This window comes from Apodemus sylvaticus, chromosome X, assembly GCF_947179515.1.
Source record: "Apodemus sylvaticus chromosome X, mApoSyl1.1, whole genome shotgun sequence".
NCBI classification, from domain to species: Eukaryota; Metazoa; Chordata; class Mammalia; order Rodentia; family Muridae; genus Apodemus; species Apodemus sylvaticus.
The window spans coordinates 150,403,971-150,419,855 of NC_067495.1; the positions used below are offsets into that span (position 1 = coordinate 150,403,971).

Here is a 15,885-nt window from a genome sequence, read left to right on the forward strand (position 1 = left end):
GTGGGAGGTACCTACTGTGGTTGTGCACTCCTCTTGTGCTAAAGCTGAGTCGCCTAGCTTCCTACAAAGAGTTGAAGTCACTGCTTCAAGATGAAATCTCCTTCTAGACTTTGAGGTACTATACACTTTATAGTTCATGTTTGCTTAGAACTCTATGTAACCCAGGCTGTCCTCAATCTTGGAACGATTCTCCTCCTTCTGGCTTTCAAATGTTGGAATTACTGGCGAAAACCATCAGAGCCCCCATTCCCACTTCCTCCACACGTCCTCTTAGGCGAGAGATCTAGTTCTACGTTTGATGAGCTGAAGCTCCGATTGTGACTTGATATCAAAGCTTTCATGGCTCATAAGAGGATGGATGTGGGGACATAGATAATAACTTAAGGTTGACATGTGTTATGTAAGAACATGGAAGGTTCAGAAGCACATGTGGAGGTAAACTTAAGCCTTTGGTTGCTTTCTTTATGCTTAGTGTTCTTTCCTGGGAGCGTTCTGTTTTATGTGTCAATCAGTGAGGGCATGTTTGGATCATTGCTCTCCACCCTCAGGTTTTGAGCCCATTGCCTTGACCACCTACAGTGCCAGGGCAGCTGGGCCAGTCCTTTTTACCTGGTCCATCTGTCTCTCAGGCAACTGCTGGATAGAACTAAAACAACATTCTTGTCCTTTGACCCAATGATCCTACTTACAGGAACTCCACCCCACTTCGGTAATGTTACAAAACACAGAAAAAATTTACAGAAGCACTGTTTTGGTTAGATTATAGCATTGTCAATTTGATTACACCTGCAATCTCAGCACTTGGGAAGTAGAGACAGGAGAGGAGGGTCAAGAGTTCAAAGCATCCTCAGCCACTTATCAACTTCGAGGTTAGCCTTAGCTGCATGAAACTGTCTCAGGGAATCTGATGTCTTATTCTGACCATCTCAAGTGTCAGGCATGCATGTGACACATGTATATACATGTAGAAAAACCACTTATATACATAAAACAAAATTTCAAAAATTGTAGGAAGCTGGAGAGATGGCTCATTGATTAAGGACACATACTGTTCTTGCAGGGTTCCCTGGGTTGGATACACTCACATAAGGCAGCTCACAACTGCCTGTAATTCCAACTTCAGGGGATCTGACATCTCGTTGACCTCTTCCTCCTCTTTCTCCTCCTTTTCCTCTTTCGCCTCTTCCTCCTTTTCTTCCTCCTCCTCCTCCACACACACAAATAATAATTTTTTGAAAAGAAAACATTAAGTAAAGATAAAATAGTAACAATAACAAAATGAATATTTAAAAAAAGAATACAGTAATTTCCATATTGACTGAGTAGTGCCTCATAGGCACTCTCTAATGTTTATGGTCAAGGGCATCTGTTTTAGTAGCCTTCTGCTGTAGTCAGGGGTTGTGTTTGTGTTTTATCACTGAGTTTGGTGGCCTTGTGTACTTCTGGCATCAAACCTTGGATACAATACCCTCCCCAGTAGGGCTCAGTAGAAACTACCAGCTACTAAATGTCCTCAAACTGATAGGTCACCCACGTATCTGCCAGGTTAGTGTTATTTAGAAAACAAGGTTTGTAACTTGCGTAGAGCAGCAGAAGAAGTTTGATAAGTCTTCTTGAAGGCCCAGGGGAAACTCCCCATTCTCCAGGGTCATTCCAAGAATGATGGGCATCAGAAGCCTGGGAATCAGTTCCAGGTTTTTATTTTATTTTGTGTCACCATGATTCATTTTGTTTACACAAGGTCTCACTATATAGCCATGGCTATCCTGGAACTCTCTCTATAGACTAGGCTGGCCTCAAATGTACAGATAGCTGCCTTCTGACTGATGGAATTAAAGGCATACGCTAACACACCCAGTCCTGCTGCATATTTTTTGAGATGGAATCTCATATATTCTTTAACTCACTATGTTTCCAAGGATGACCTTAGACCTCTTGCTTATACCTACTTAGTCCTGGTGGGAATCCAGGTCTTTTATGGCTCATGGGACAAACTTTCAGTCTATTTTCTCTAGCACTTAGTGTGTGTGTGTGTGTGTGTGTATGTGTGTTCTGAAGATTGAATTTATGGCTTTTGACATAAATATGCTTTACTTCTGATATAAAACCACAGCCCTTTACCATGGACAATTTAAAATGGACAATTAAAGCTGGGTGTCGTGGTGCATGCCTTTAATCCCAGCACTCTAGAAGCAGAGGCAGGTAGATCTCTGAGAGTCTGAGGCTAGTCTGGTCTACAGAGTAAGTTCCAGCACAGCCAGGGCTACATAGAAAAACCCTGTCGGGAAAAAAAAAAAACAATTAAATGGTATAAATTATATTCACAATGTTGTGTAGCCATTACTAGTACCTATTCCTGTGTGTATAGATATTTACATACACATATGTAACATTTACATATACATAAATATTACATATATATTACATATACATATAACTGCTGATCCTCCTGCTTCTACATGCCAAGTCTTGAAATTAAATGCATGACAACATGCCCATCAAGACTTAAATTTATCTATATGTCTAAATTCTTTTTTTCCTATCATGTTTATGTGTTATATGTGTGTATGTAGATATGTGTCTATGTCCTTGTATGGTGAGTGGAGGCGTGTGTACTGGGGCACATGTGTGGAGATCAAAGGGCAAAGGTCCTAACCTTCCACCATGTTTCAGACAGAGTCTCTTTTTATTGATGAGTATGCCTCCCTAGGTGGCCTAAGAGCTTCCAGTCTATTTCTGATCTCCCCATAGGAGTTCTGGGATTATGGGCAGGTGCTACTGGGGCCTGCTTTACATGGATTCTGGGGATAAGAACAGCCTAGGAGCTCTGCAGAGAGACAGAGGAAGGTGGATCACTGTAAGTTCAGGGCCAGCCTGTTCTTCTGCTTAGTGAGCTCCAGGTCAGCAATAGAGAGAGTTCCAGGTTTACATAGAGAGATCCTGTCTCAAACAAACAAGCAAACATCCAACAAACCAACAACAACCACCTCCAACCCCACAAAGAATGCAGGTCCTCATGTTTGCATGACAAGTATTTTATTCACTAAGTGGTCTCCCCAGCGCTATTATTTTTCTTTCCTTCTTCCTTCCTTCCTTCCTTCCTTCCTTCCTTCCTTCCTTCCTTCCTTCCTTCCTTCCTTCCTTCCTTTCTTTCTCTTTTTTAAAGACAGTGTCATGCTACATAGTCTGAACTAGTCTTGAACTTATTGCACAGCCAAGGATAATCTTGAATTTTTGTTCTTTTGCCTTTACCTCTCAAGTGCTGGGCTTTTAGGCCCATTCCATCTAGCCTGTATTACTTGGTACTTATTGGACGGTGGAATCTAGGGCTTTATGCATGAGATGTTTGCATTTAATCATCAGAGTTACAGCCCTAGTCCTAATTTTATGCACTTCAAAGTAGATTTTATATATTTTTTTAAAAAATGTCCTGATTCATTTTGTTGTTTGCTTGAAAAAGAAATGCCAATTGAAAAATTTCCTGGGTGGGATTCACCTATGGGTATGTCTGTGGGAGTATTTTCTTGATTGCTGATTGATGCAGGAACACTAAACCCATTGTATGCAGTGCCATCCCTGGGTAGATGGACCTGGTTGGGCTGTGTAAGAAAGGTAGCTGAATGTAAACCTGGGAACAAGGCAGCAAGTATCATTCTTCCATGTCCTCTGCTTCAGTTTCTGCTTTCAAATTCCTGCTTTAAGTTCTTGCCCTGACCTTCTCAGTGATGGATTGTGACCTGGGAATTATAAGATTGTCAAAGGCCAGATCCAACAGTGAGTTCAGGGGTCCAAGGAGGGGATGTGGGGTTGGTGATTAATGTAAAGCAGGCACATCCACATTCATGAAGGCACACACACACACACACACACACACACACACACCACACTGGATGAAGCAAGACTTTAACAAGCTCCAACAATTTTATTTCTTCTCCCACAGCTTATATATCCCAGCAAAATCTTTCAACCAATATAAAAATTGCAATGTGGTTACATTCTATTTTTAAGTGAATAATTACAGTAAGTATATGTTTAAAAACATGCTCCCCATACCATTACATGATGAAATGTTTTATGTATTAAAGTGAAAAAAATTATTACCAAGAACCCACGTATATTCATGTTTAAGTGACTTGTTATAGATTAATAAAGTGTAAGCAAGCAAGGTATTTTTTTCTTACAGTCAGGCTACAATTTGTGATTACAAAGAAAGGGTCAATTATTTTATTATTTGTCTTAAAAAGTAATCTTACAAAAAATCTTAAAAGAAACACAAATATAAACCTTTACATAAAAATCAATAGTCAGTCTTCAGGATGCACATCTACTCACCAATTTTTTATTAAATCATCTCAGGAAGCTGAGGCAAAAATGTGCGCAGAAAATTAATAATCACCTTGATCACCAGAAAGGCACATCAGCTAGTACTAGTTAGAGTGTCATTATTCTTATTCTCTGACCTTAAAAAATCCCTAGCTCAATTGTCAGAAGTATGACTTTCTGAACTTTAAATTGTTCCCCAAGATTTTCTATGTTAAATCCACTATCAAAAAACATCTTAAGCCGGGTGTTGGTGGTGCACACCTATAATCCCAGCACTCTGGGAGGCAGAGGCAGGCGGATTTCTGAGTTCGATGCCAGCCTGTTCTACAGAGTGAGTTCCAGGACAGCCAGGGCTACACAGAGAAACCCTGTTTCGAAAAAACCAAATCCAAAAAATCAACCCCCCCCCCCAAAAAAAAAACCCCAAAACTTAACCTAACTTTACTAACTACATCTCTAAATTCTTTCTAAGGGTGGTGGTTGAATCATCAATCTATTCCAGCAACACTGCTTGGAAAAGATCAATCACTAATATTCTAAGTGCCAATGATACTGCCCAGTGAGGGGCTGGAAACCCCCTTAGAGTTTTCATACCACTAATAGATTATGAGGAGTGTGGTAACTGTTGAGGCAATAAACCGATAGATACTCAATAGCATTAGGTCTTTAGGACACATAATCATTGGGATTTTACCTCTCCGATTCACTCCCATCATGGTTGTACTAACCAGTGGACTGCATTCCATGAGTTCTAAAGCTGTTTTGCTGTTCTTGCACAGTCCCCAACATAAGACAAAACAAACCCTTTCACTCCCTAAGTTGCTTTTGGTCTAGTATTTATTGCAGTAATAGAAAATCAAACTAGAATAAGAGCAATTGTAAGTTAACAGCAAAATTGAGTATAATGTATGGGATTTCCCACATATAGCTTGCCCCTGTACACACATGCCCATTCATTTTTCTGCCATGCATGTACCCTGTAATGCAATTAAGATACAAATAGAAATCTAATGAAGTAGATTTCATGAGTATTACCCATGTAGTGGTGGGACTTTTCCATGATGCAGTTGCCTGAGGGTCAGCCATGCTCCTGTAGTATACACAATAAACTCATTGGGGTTTAAAAAATCATGGTAGGAAGAATACAGAATGATCTCAGGTAGGCACTCAGTGGCAGAGACTCAGTGGCAGAACATGGGTAAGGCTATATGGATTCAGTCCCTAGCACTTGAACATGCTCAATATAATTTTCTAAGTCCTTTTTACTCCAAACAAGTTGGGAATAAATTTTAACTACCATAGTTCAGTATGGTGATTCAAACTTATAGACCTAGCACTCAGAAGGCTGAGGCAGGAGGATCACTGTGAATCCAGGCCAACCTGGGTGTGCTGGATAGTTTTATGTCAATTTGGCAGAAGTTAAAGTCATTTGTGAGGAGGGAACAGTAATTAAGAAAATGCCTTGGGATGGGAACCCCACAGTAAGACCAACAGTGTCAACTAACCTGAACCCACAGGAGCTCTCAGAGACTGAGCTGCCATCCCAAGAGCATATCCGGGCTAGACTGGCCTCAGTGGGAGAGGATACATCTAATCCTGCAAAGACTTGGTATGCCAGTGTCAGGGGATACTCAGAGGGGCCCCCAATCCTCTCAGAGGTGAAGGGAAGGGGAAGTAGGGGAAGGGACTCTGTGAGGGGAAAACAGGAAAGGGGGGCAGCATTTGGGATGTAAATAAACAAACTTAAAAGAAAAAAGAAAATTTGTCGTAAGATAGAGTTGTAGGAAGGACTGTAAGACATTTTCTGAAGTAGTTTGATGAGGGAGAGCCCAGCTCCTTGTCAGGGTTGCCATTCCTGGGCTGATGGTTCTGTTAAGAAAGCAGGCTGAAAAAGCCATGGGGAACAAGCCAGTAAGCAACACTCCTCCATGGCCTCTGCATCAGCTCCTGCCTCCAGGTTCCTGCCCTGTGTGAGTTTCCTGTCTTGGCTTCCTTTGGTGATGAAATGTGATGTGGAAGTGTAAGCCAAAAAACCCCTTTCCTCCCTAAGTAGCTTTTTCCCCAAGATTTATTCATTTATGCATTATATGTAAGTACACTGTAGCTGTCTTCAGACACCCCAGAAGAGGGTGTGAGATCTCATTACAGATGGTTGTAAGCCACCATGTGGTTGCTGGGATTTGAACTCAGGATCTTCAGGAGAGCAGCTCTTAACCACTGAGCCATCTCTCCAGCTCTTAAGTAGCTTTTTGGTCATAGTGTTTTATCTCAGAAAAAGAAACCATCAGCCACTGGGTACTAGGTATATCACAAAGAAACCAAAGTAACAACAAAAATATTAACTATCATAGGTTCCCATAAACCTTATTTGATTACCCTTGAATTATTCATTTAGTTTAGTTTTGATTTTATTTGTGGACTATACAACTGAGCTACAACCTGTTTTTACCTTTTATTTTCAGACAGTCTTTAAGTTGCCCAGGCTTGCAATGAACTTACTCTGTAGCCTAGTCTGGCATTGAATTTACAGTCCTCCTACCTGGGATTACAGGCCTCTGCCACTGTGCCAAGAGTCATTTAGATTTAGTCATATATTTACTATACTATTTTTTCTCAAAGGCATCAGTTTCCTTCTATGCAAAATATGCATTTAAAAGCTTATATTGACAGCTGGAGAGATGGCTCAGTGGTTAAGAGCACTGACTGCTCTTCCAGAGGTCCTGAGTTCAAATCCCAGCAACCACATGGTGGCTCACAACCATCTGTAATGGGATCTGATGCCCTCTTCTGGCATGCAGGTGTACATAGAGATAGAGCATTCATTTACATAAAATAAATAAATAAATTTCTTAAAATTTATTTATTAATTTTATGTGTGTATACGTGCTGATAAGACATTTGAGGCCAGAGGACAACTTTCAAGAATTACTTCTCTTCTTATATTATGTGGGCCCAATGGATCAAGCTCAGGCCATTAAGCACCTTTATATACTAAGCTGTTTTTTTCTAGCCACAGAATGGATCTTTTTTGTGATGACAAACTTTATAGGAAAATTTCCACTTTTTCTTTGTGCTATCCTTCATGTTTTAGGATAAAGATATTTTAGGAATGCTAGAAAGTTGGGTCAGTGGTTAAGAGTAGTTTTGTTCTTCTAGAAGACCTCAGTTCAGTTCCTAGCACCCACATGACAGCTTCCAACCACCTGAAATTCCAATTCTAGGTGATCCAATGCCATCTTATACCCATCATGGGCACCAGGTATGAGCATGTACATATAAAATAAAATAGATAAAATATTTAGGAAAAAGAAAGATATTTTAAAGATAGGTATAGGACGTACATTTGTAATCCCAGAACTTGAGAGACTGAGGCAGGAGGATTGCAATTTCAAAGCCTGCCTTAGCTATACAAGTTTTAGACCAGCCTGGGTTACAGGAGACCCTGTCTTAAAACAAACAAAAACAAGGCAAATCCCACTAAGAACCTTTAAGATGTTGAGTGTTGGGGTTCAAAAATCCAAAACAACTCAAGCAATCACAAGTGTCCAGCAAAACAAGATCTTTATTTGAATTAGACAGCAAAAACTGACCAGTCTGAGACAAGAGCACAGACTTAGGAGATGACTGCATCTTAGAACGTTCATCTTAGTAAGGAGTTAAGCAGATGACAGAAATGTTTGTACTCAGTCAGCTACTGATCAATCAGGGTTGGAGAATGAACTCTGGAGCTGAACTGCAACCCCCTACTCCAACTCCTGCACCCTGAAAGCCAAAATGTCACAGAGTTTTTAAGCCAAAAATAGCTAAAACTATTCTCAACAGTAAAAGAACTTCTGGGGGAATCAGTATCCCAGATCTCAAGCAATACTACAGAGCAATAGTGTTAAAAACTGCATGGTATTGGTACAGTGACAGGCAAGTAGATCAATGAAATAGAATTGAAGACCCAGAAATGAACCCACACACCTATGGTCACATGATCTTTGACAAAGGAGCTAAAACCATCCAGTGGGAAAAAAGATAGCCTTTTCAACAAATGGTGCTGGTTCAACTGGAGGTCAGCATACAGAGAATGCGAATTGATCCATTCTTATCTCCTTGTACTAAGCTCAACTTCAAGTGGATCAAAGACCTCCACATAAAACCTGACACACTGAAACCAATAGAAAAGAAACTGGGGAAGACCCTTGAGGACATGGGCACAGGGGGAAAGTTCCTGAACAGAACACCAATAGCTTATGATCTAAGATCAAGAATTGACAAATGGGACCTCATAAAATTTCAAAGTTTGTGTAAGGCAAAGGACACTGTCAATCTGACAAAACAGAAACCAACAAATTGTGAAAAGATCTTCACCAACCCTACATTGGACAGAGGGCTAATATCCAATATATACAAAGAATTCAAGAAGTTAGACTGCAGAGAGCCAAATAACCCTATTAAAAATGGGGTACACAGCTAAATTTTCACCTGAAGAATTTTGAATGGCTGACAAGCACCTGAAGAAATGTTGAACATCATTAGTCATTAGGGAAATGCAAATCAAAACAGCCCTGAGATTTCACCTCACACCAGTCAGAATGGCTAAGATTAAAAACTCAGGAGACAGCAGGTGTTGGCGAGGACGTGGAAAAAGAGGAACACTCCTCCACTGCTGGTGGGATTGCAAGCTGGAACAACCTCACTGGAAATCAGTCTGGCGGTTCCTCAGAAAACTGGTCATGACATTTCCGAATGGCCCTGTTATACCACTCCTGGGCATACACCCAGAGGATTCCCCAGCATGCAATAAGGACACATGCTCCACTATGTTCATAGCAGCCTTATTTATAATAGCCAGAAGCTGGAAAGAACCCAGATGTCCCTCAAAGGAGGAATGGATACAGAAAATGTGGTATATTTACACAATGGAATACTACTCAGCAATTAGAAACAATGAATTCATGAAATTCTTAGGCAAATAGTTCGATATGGAAAATATCATGCTAAGTGAGGTAACCCAGTCACAAAAGAATACACATGGAATGCAATCTCTGATAAGTGGATATTCATTAGCCCAGAAGCCCTGAATACCCAAGGCACAAATTGCATAACAAATGACTCCCATGAAGAAGTAAGGAGAGGGTCCTGATCTTGGAAAGGCTTGATCTAGCATTGGAGGGGAGTATCAGGACAGAGAAAAAGGAGAGAGGTGATTGGAGAATGGGTAGAGAGAAGATGGTTTTTGGGACATATGGGGAGGGGGAACTGGGAAAGAGGAAATCATTTGGAATGTAAACAAAGAATATAGAAAATAAAAATATATAATAAAAATATAAAATTAAATCCTTAAGCTTTATTAAATGCTGTATCTTTATAACTCTGTTATTGTTCTGTGCTTCATTAAGTGCTAAAAACTTAATTCTTTATTACTCTTCTTTCCTTCTTTAAGCTTTGGGGAAACTTAACTATTACTGTTTTGTGCTAAAAACTTAACTCTTACTTTTGCTTAAGTGCTAATATTTGGTGATTAACACATGCTGTTTAGCACCAGGGAATTAAGTAAAAGGATTTATTGCTAGTGCTCCTTTCTCTGTCCCGGCAGCCAGAAGCCTTCGTGGCTAGGCTGCTTAAATCTCTGTGAACCAGAGAGGGAGGAAAGGAAAAGAATCAAAATGCGTTATACAGGCAAATATGCATGGGCACATATACATTTATACACCCACACTCTGGCGGGCCTGACTGTCACAATCATTTCCACAAATATTTATGCATGCTTACACACATACACATTTACCTACACACATACATATAGACAAACAGACATACATATTGGATAGATGGGTAGATGGATGGATGGATGGATGGATGGGACAGAGCTCTCTAAGTCAAACCATCCAACCAACAGCTTTATTCCTTTTCTCTGGCCTTTTTGTACCTTCTCAGACAAAATGTTCTTTAGAAAATTACCTCAGCCAGGCAGTGGTGGCACACGCCTTTAATCCTAGCACTTGGGAGGCAGAGGCAGGTGGATTTCTGAGTTCGAGGCCAGCCTGGTCTACAGAGTGAGTTCCAGGACAGCCAGGACTACACAGAGAAACCCTGTCTCGAAAAACCACCACCACCAACACCCCCCCCCCAAAACAACAACAAAATTACCTCAGAGATAAAATTTTACACAAAATGGGAGTTACAGAAGGATGTTGATATTAAGTTCAAAGCACTGTTTCATTCTATATACTCATTATAAGTTCAAAGCAACAGTTTTCACGTGGCCTTGTCTTATCATAGTGCTCACCTGTGGCTTCATCCTTGGACCTGAATGCTTTTCCTCAAACACAAATAAGTTCCAAGCCTATATCTCCTTTTAGTGTAATTATGAAAGCTCATTGTATTTCTTATTATGCAGCCTTTACTTACTATTATGATGAGTAGGCACATTCTATTCTTGATTCTTTATTATTTTTCAAGATTTATTTATTTTTATGTATATGAATACACCGTAGCTGTACAGATGGTTGTGAGACATTTTATGGTTTCTGGGAATTGAACTCAGGACCTCTGCTTGCTCAGGCCCCGCTAGCTCTGGCCCAATTATTTATTATTATATGTAAGTACTCCATAGTTGTCTTCAGACACACCAGAAGAGGGCATCGGATCTCATTGTGGATGGTTATGAGCCACCATGTGGTTGCTGGGATTTGAACTCAGGACCTACAGAAGAGCAGTCAGTGCTCTTATCCACTGAGCCATCTTTTTAGCAAAATAACTGAAACCATCTTTTTTTTTTTTTTTTTTTTTTTTTTTTTTTTTTTTTTTTGGTTTTTCGAGACAGGGTTTCTCTGTGTAGCCCTGGCTGTCCTGGAATTCACTCTGTAGACTAGGCTGGCCTTGAACTCAGAAATCCGCCTGCCTCTGCCTCCCAAGTGCTGGGATTACAGGTGTGCGCCACCACTGCCCCGCTGAAACCATCTTTTAAAACTTTCTTCCTAAGATTATTTGAATCAAATCAGGAATTCTACCAAATCATTAATTCATCTAATCAGTATTAATTCATGAAAGTTCATCTTTATTTTGATCTGCAGGAAATCTGATCAACAGGGTAGGCCAATGCCAAGGATTATTATATTAATTTAATAAGGACAGGAAAGGCATATCAGCTGCAAGAAGCAATCCTGAGAATGAAGTCTCTTTGGGACCTTGCTATCAGGCTCACCAATTGCAGTCCATGCGAAAATGGTGGGCCATCTCCAGGAAGGCCACCTGCTAGTCTTCGCCTATCCTAGAGGGCTCCTTTAGTGTTTATCAAAGTCTCCAGATCTATTCTCAGAGCTAATGCAGTGAATTACCTTTATATCAATGTCTTAGTTAGGGTTTTACTGTGTGAACAGACACCATGACCAAGACAACTCTCATAAGGACAACATTTAATTGGGGCTGGCTTACAGGTTCAGAGGTTCAGTCCACTGTCATGGCAGGAAACGTAACAGCACACCTGCAGACATAGTGCTGGGGGAGTCAAGAGTTCTATATCTTGATCCTCAGGCATCAAAGAAGAGACTGTGCTTCACACTAAGTGTAACCTGAACATATATGAGACCTGAAAGCCCTCCCCCACAGTGACACACTTCTTCCAACAAGGCCACACCTACTAATATAGCCACTCTATGGCCAAGAATTCAAACACATGAATGTATGGGGGCCATTCCTATTCAAACTACCGCAGTAAGATTGCCATTCTTCATTTCAAAATCTGAAATGGGATGCTTATATTTCTTAGCCTGGCTTTCACCTTGCTATATAGCCAAAGATGTCCTTGAACTTCTCATCTTTCTGCCTCTACCTCTCTAGGGCTGGGGTGATAGGTGTGACCCTCAAAGCTGAGGTGACAGTGGACTATCTACATCTTTTGTTTTTATTCTAGTATTAAACAAGATCTTAGGTGTTCCCATCTGTGTTTTTGTGTCCCAGAGTTGAAGTGGCAGCTGAATGACTTCACTTTCTCCCTCATTCTGCTCAGTGTAGGGACCAAAATCTTGGATTTTAGTTGCACTTGGCTCTCCATTTCTGATTTGTGTGACTACATGGAGCTGAGGTGGCCTTTACTGTCTGCTGAACTTCTTGTCATGCCTCTGAAGTAATAAGGTAGAAAAGACCAAATACTAGATACTGGTTTATTGATTTATTGTTTTACTTAAATCACTGCTTGTACTATCTATTTGCCAACCATGACTTCACTTGCTACCTGGGACAGAATGACCTGGAGAAATAGCTCAAACAATGGGTCATTGCCCTTAACCACTTTCAAACTGCCAAGCATGCTTTTGTAAACTCCTGCTTACAAATTAGACCCAGAATTAAAGCCTTTCAGAAGCTATCCTGACTTCATTCTATTGGGGACATTTCTCTTTCACTCTCATTGGTGTCAGGGTGCTTATTCCAGAATGATTCCCACAACAGCCTCATTATGTCATCATTCCTGAAGTGCTGGCTTACTCTGCCTTTGGTCCTTGGTAGGGACTTACATCTGAGTGATCAGCTGAATGCCCTCACCTCTCTCTTATGTTTTATGTTATCCTACCTTACTCTCATATTAAATAAGATTCTAGGTGATAGTTGAGAGTCCCCATCTGTGTTTTTGTGTTCTAGGGTTGAATTGGTATGATGACTTCACCTACCCCCTCATTCTGTTCAATGTAGGGACTAAAATCTTTGATTTCACTTGAATGCTATCACTTGTACCTGGAGCCAAGGTGAAAAGCAACATCACTTGGGCCTTCATGTACTACTATAGTTTTCTCATCCAGAGGCAGCTAATGTAGTCCAGACTTAAAATATCTCTATTCTAGTGCAGCTACAAACATCTGTGGTTACAGTTAACTGTTCCACCTACAAGTTTCTGATTTCATCCAGTATAGGCATATAGAGATTCTATGTCAGTTTATCTCCACAGATCATGCCATGAATCTCAGCACTAATGTTTGCATCAGAACTAAGGTAAATGTACTGGAGAAATGGCTTAGTGCTTAGGTGTGCCTGCTGGTCTTACAAAGGATCTGAGTTTAGTAAGGGCACCCTATACATATATATACACACACACCCAGAGGTAACGTGAAAGCAGTGTCTTCATTAGCACTTTGGCATAGGATCAGGATGCTGTCCTCAGTCCTTCCTCTTGTTTACTCAGTTACTCCCACGTCTCTTCTGTATTTTAGGCTCCCTGTGCTGCCCCTTTATAGGAGTTTCTGCTTTAGGGACACTATGCCAGCAGGTTTCCTACTCTCAAAGTCTGCTACATCTCTTGGAGTCTGTAAAAGTTGGGGTGCAACCTGAGGGTTTCTTCAGAACTTTAAGCACAAAGAGCCTCCACATGGTCAGTACCATTTTTTTGGTGCCTTTGTCTGCTTTCCCTTGCCCTAAAATGTTAATACCATCCTCAGATGAACATCTGAGGCTTTGAAAACCCACTCTAACCATTCAAGGTGGTTGAGGATTTAAAAGGTGCTTTCCCAAGAACAGGCATGAGGCTGGTGCCCCTTGATGGTGTCTGGAGGAAGGTGTGGGGGCAGCTTTAAGGAAAGATGGGCAAGATTCTGCCATTTTGGGGTTGACAGGCTTTACATCTTCACTACCTTTTGTAAAACCTTGTCTATTCACTGTAGCCACCTGGCTGCTGTACCAGGAGTCAGAAGAAGTCTCTCTGTATCATGGGGTTAAAGAGAAACTGTGGCCTTTTATCTAAACATGATGAGAAGAGTGATATTCATGAAAACCAATAGGAGATGACTGTGGAAGTGGTATTGAGGTCTCACATGGGCTTTGTGCCCTGTCCCCAAGAAGCTATTCCACTTCTTTCTACATGCTTTTTCATGGGCTGTGGTCAAAGTGGTGAGGTTAGTCTGGAAAGCCTCCATAACTCACAGCTCTTAGCCCCAGAGGACAATGGGGACAGCCTTGTCTTGTTGCACACATTTGCCCTGCCAGCTCTCAGGCCCAACCTCAGTGGCACTATCAGCTCACCCATTTCAGGCATAGGCAGTAGGAGGATGGAGAATGAGGGCCTATCCCTGTGTTAAAGCCTGGCCTCCAATCTTGTCCATAGAACCTTTTTTTTGGATTTGGTTTTTTAGAGACAGGGTTTCTCTGTGTATCCCTGGCTGTCCTGGAGCTCACTCTGTAGACCTGGCTGGCCTCGAACTCAGAAATCTGCCTGCCTCTGCCTCCCAAGTGCTGCCCAACTTGTCCATAGAACCTTGCTGGATGCTCTGGAGGACCTTGACCAGAAGTATAACTGTCATGCCTGAAACGAATAAAAATATTCTATACTGTGTGATGTATACCCTTAAGCCTGGCACTTGGGAGGCAGAAGCAGGTGGATCTTTGTGCATTCAAAGCCAGCATGAGATGACTGCATGGTATAAAGCAACAGTTATAAAACTTCTCAGTGCTACTGAGTCCTCTGCTTATCATTAAATCTCCTTTTAGACTAAGGAAACTACAACAGGTTTCTAAAATATTTTGGATTATGGATTTCTATAGTGATAAAATTTAAGGTTATAAAGGTCTACTTACATTAACAAAAGCTGATTTAAGATGTATGCCTAACTACTTATGTCTTTGCTAACTTTTCAACAATAGGTTACTTCAATAAGTAACAACAATAAGGTATGTTTGCAAAATAAGGTATGTTTGATAATCAAAGTTTATGAATTACTAAGGTCTACTCAGGTTCATAATAATATATGTCCAACACCTTTGTCTTTGTTTACTTAAACTTTAGCTATTTGGATAAACTAAGTCATAGAAAAACCATGATAATTTTATTTTGATGATATTAAATCTTCAACTCAAATTTTAAGGTTCAAACCTAACAGGATAACACTCTAAAATCTCAGCTTTATGTTACTAACTTGTAAACTTCATTTCATAACAAGCTTTATGTAGCCTTCTATATGTGTTTTCAAGGTTAAGCCTAAAGCAAATCATGTATAGTTAATAGACAGATGGTCCTCAAATTCTTCAGAGATCTGCTGAATATGGCATTTAAAATGTTTAAGCTTCCTATAATAGAACTGCCCATTCCTAGTGGGGTTTCTAAAGAAGATATATGGGGCTTGATGACTCTACCTAGATTGTGGTAGTGTTAATCACAGGGTAAAACTGTCCCATGCCTTGCCAGCTGCCAGGGCTCTGTACAAACTGTAGACACTTTTTTGGGTTGATTGCCCTACTTTGCCTGGTAAATCCCCCAAATTCCTCTATGGGAAAAATCTCTTTAATCAGTGGAGTTCTGATAAGCTATTAATCTATTTCTGGTAAAGCACTGCTAATGTTATCACAGTCCCAAGCTCAAATTTTAGATTTCCTTTGGTTATCTTCTAAGTATAAACTCAAAAGTGCTTCTTATTGTACTAAAACATGTTTAATGTATATAAGCTTTAAAAAAATTCTTGCAAGCTTCAGGTTACTGACTTAAATCATCTCTCAGTGGTTCAGTGGACTCCAGATAAGAATCGTCAATCAATAACCTATTCCCCACCTGCCTATTTTGTCTGTTACCTATTCATGGTGGTGGTATCTCTC

General features: G+C 40.5%; 1 protein-coding gene across 1 annotated transcript in view; it reads left to right on the top strand.

The window, feature by feature from the left end:
* Window positions 1-13: 13 nt before the first annotated feature.
* Window positions 14-15,885, top strand: part of Ikbkg (inhibitor of nuclear factor kappa B kinase regulatory subunit gamma) — a 52,271-nt gene continuing 36,399 nt past the window's right edge. The window contains exon 1 of the mRNA XM_052171901.1: window positions 14-115. The gene's annotated coding sequence lies outside the window, so the exon portion shown is untranslated. The remainder of the gene's footprint in view (window positions 116-15,885) is intronic.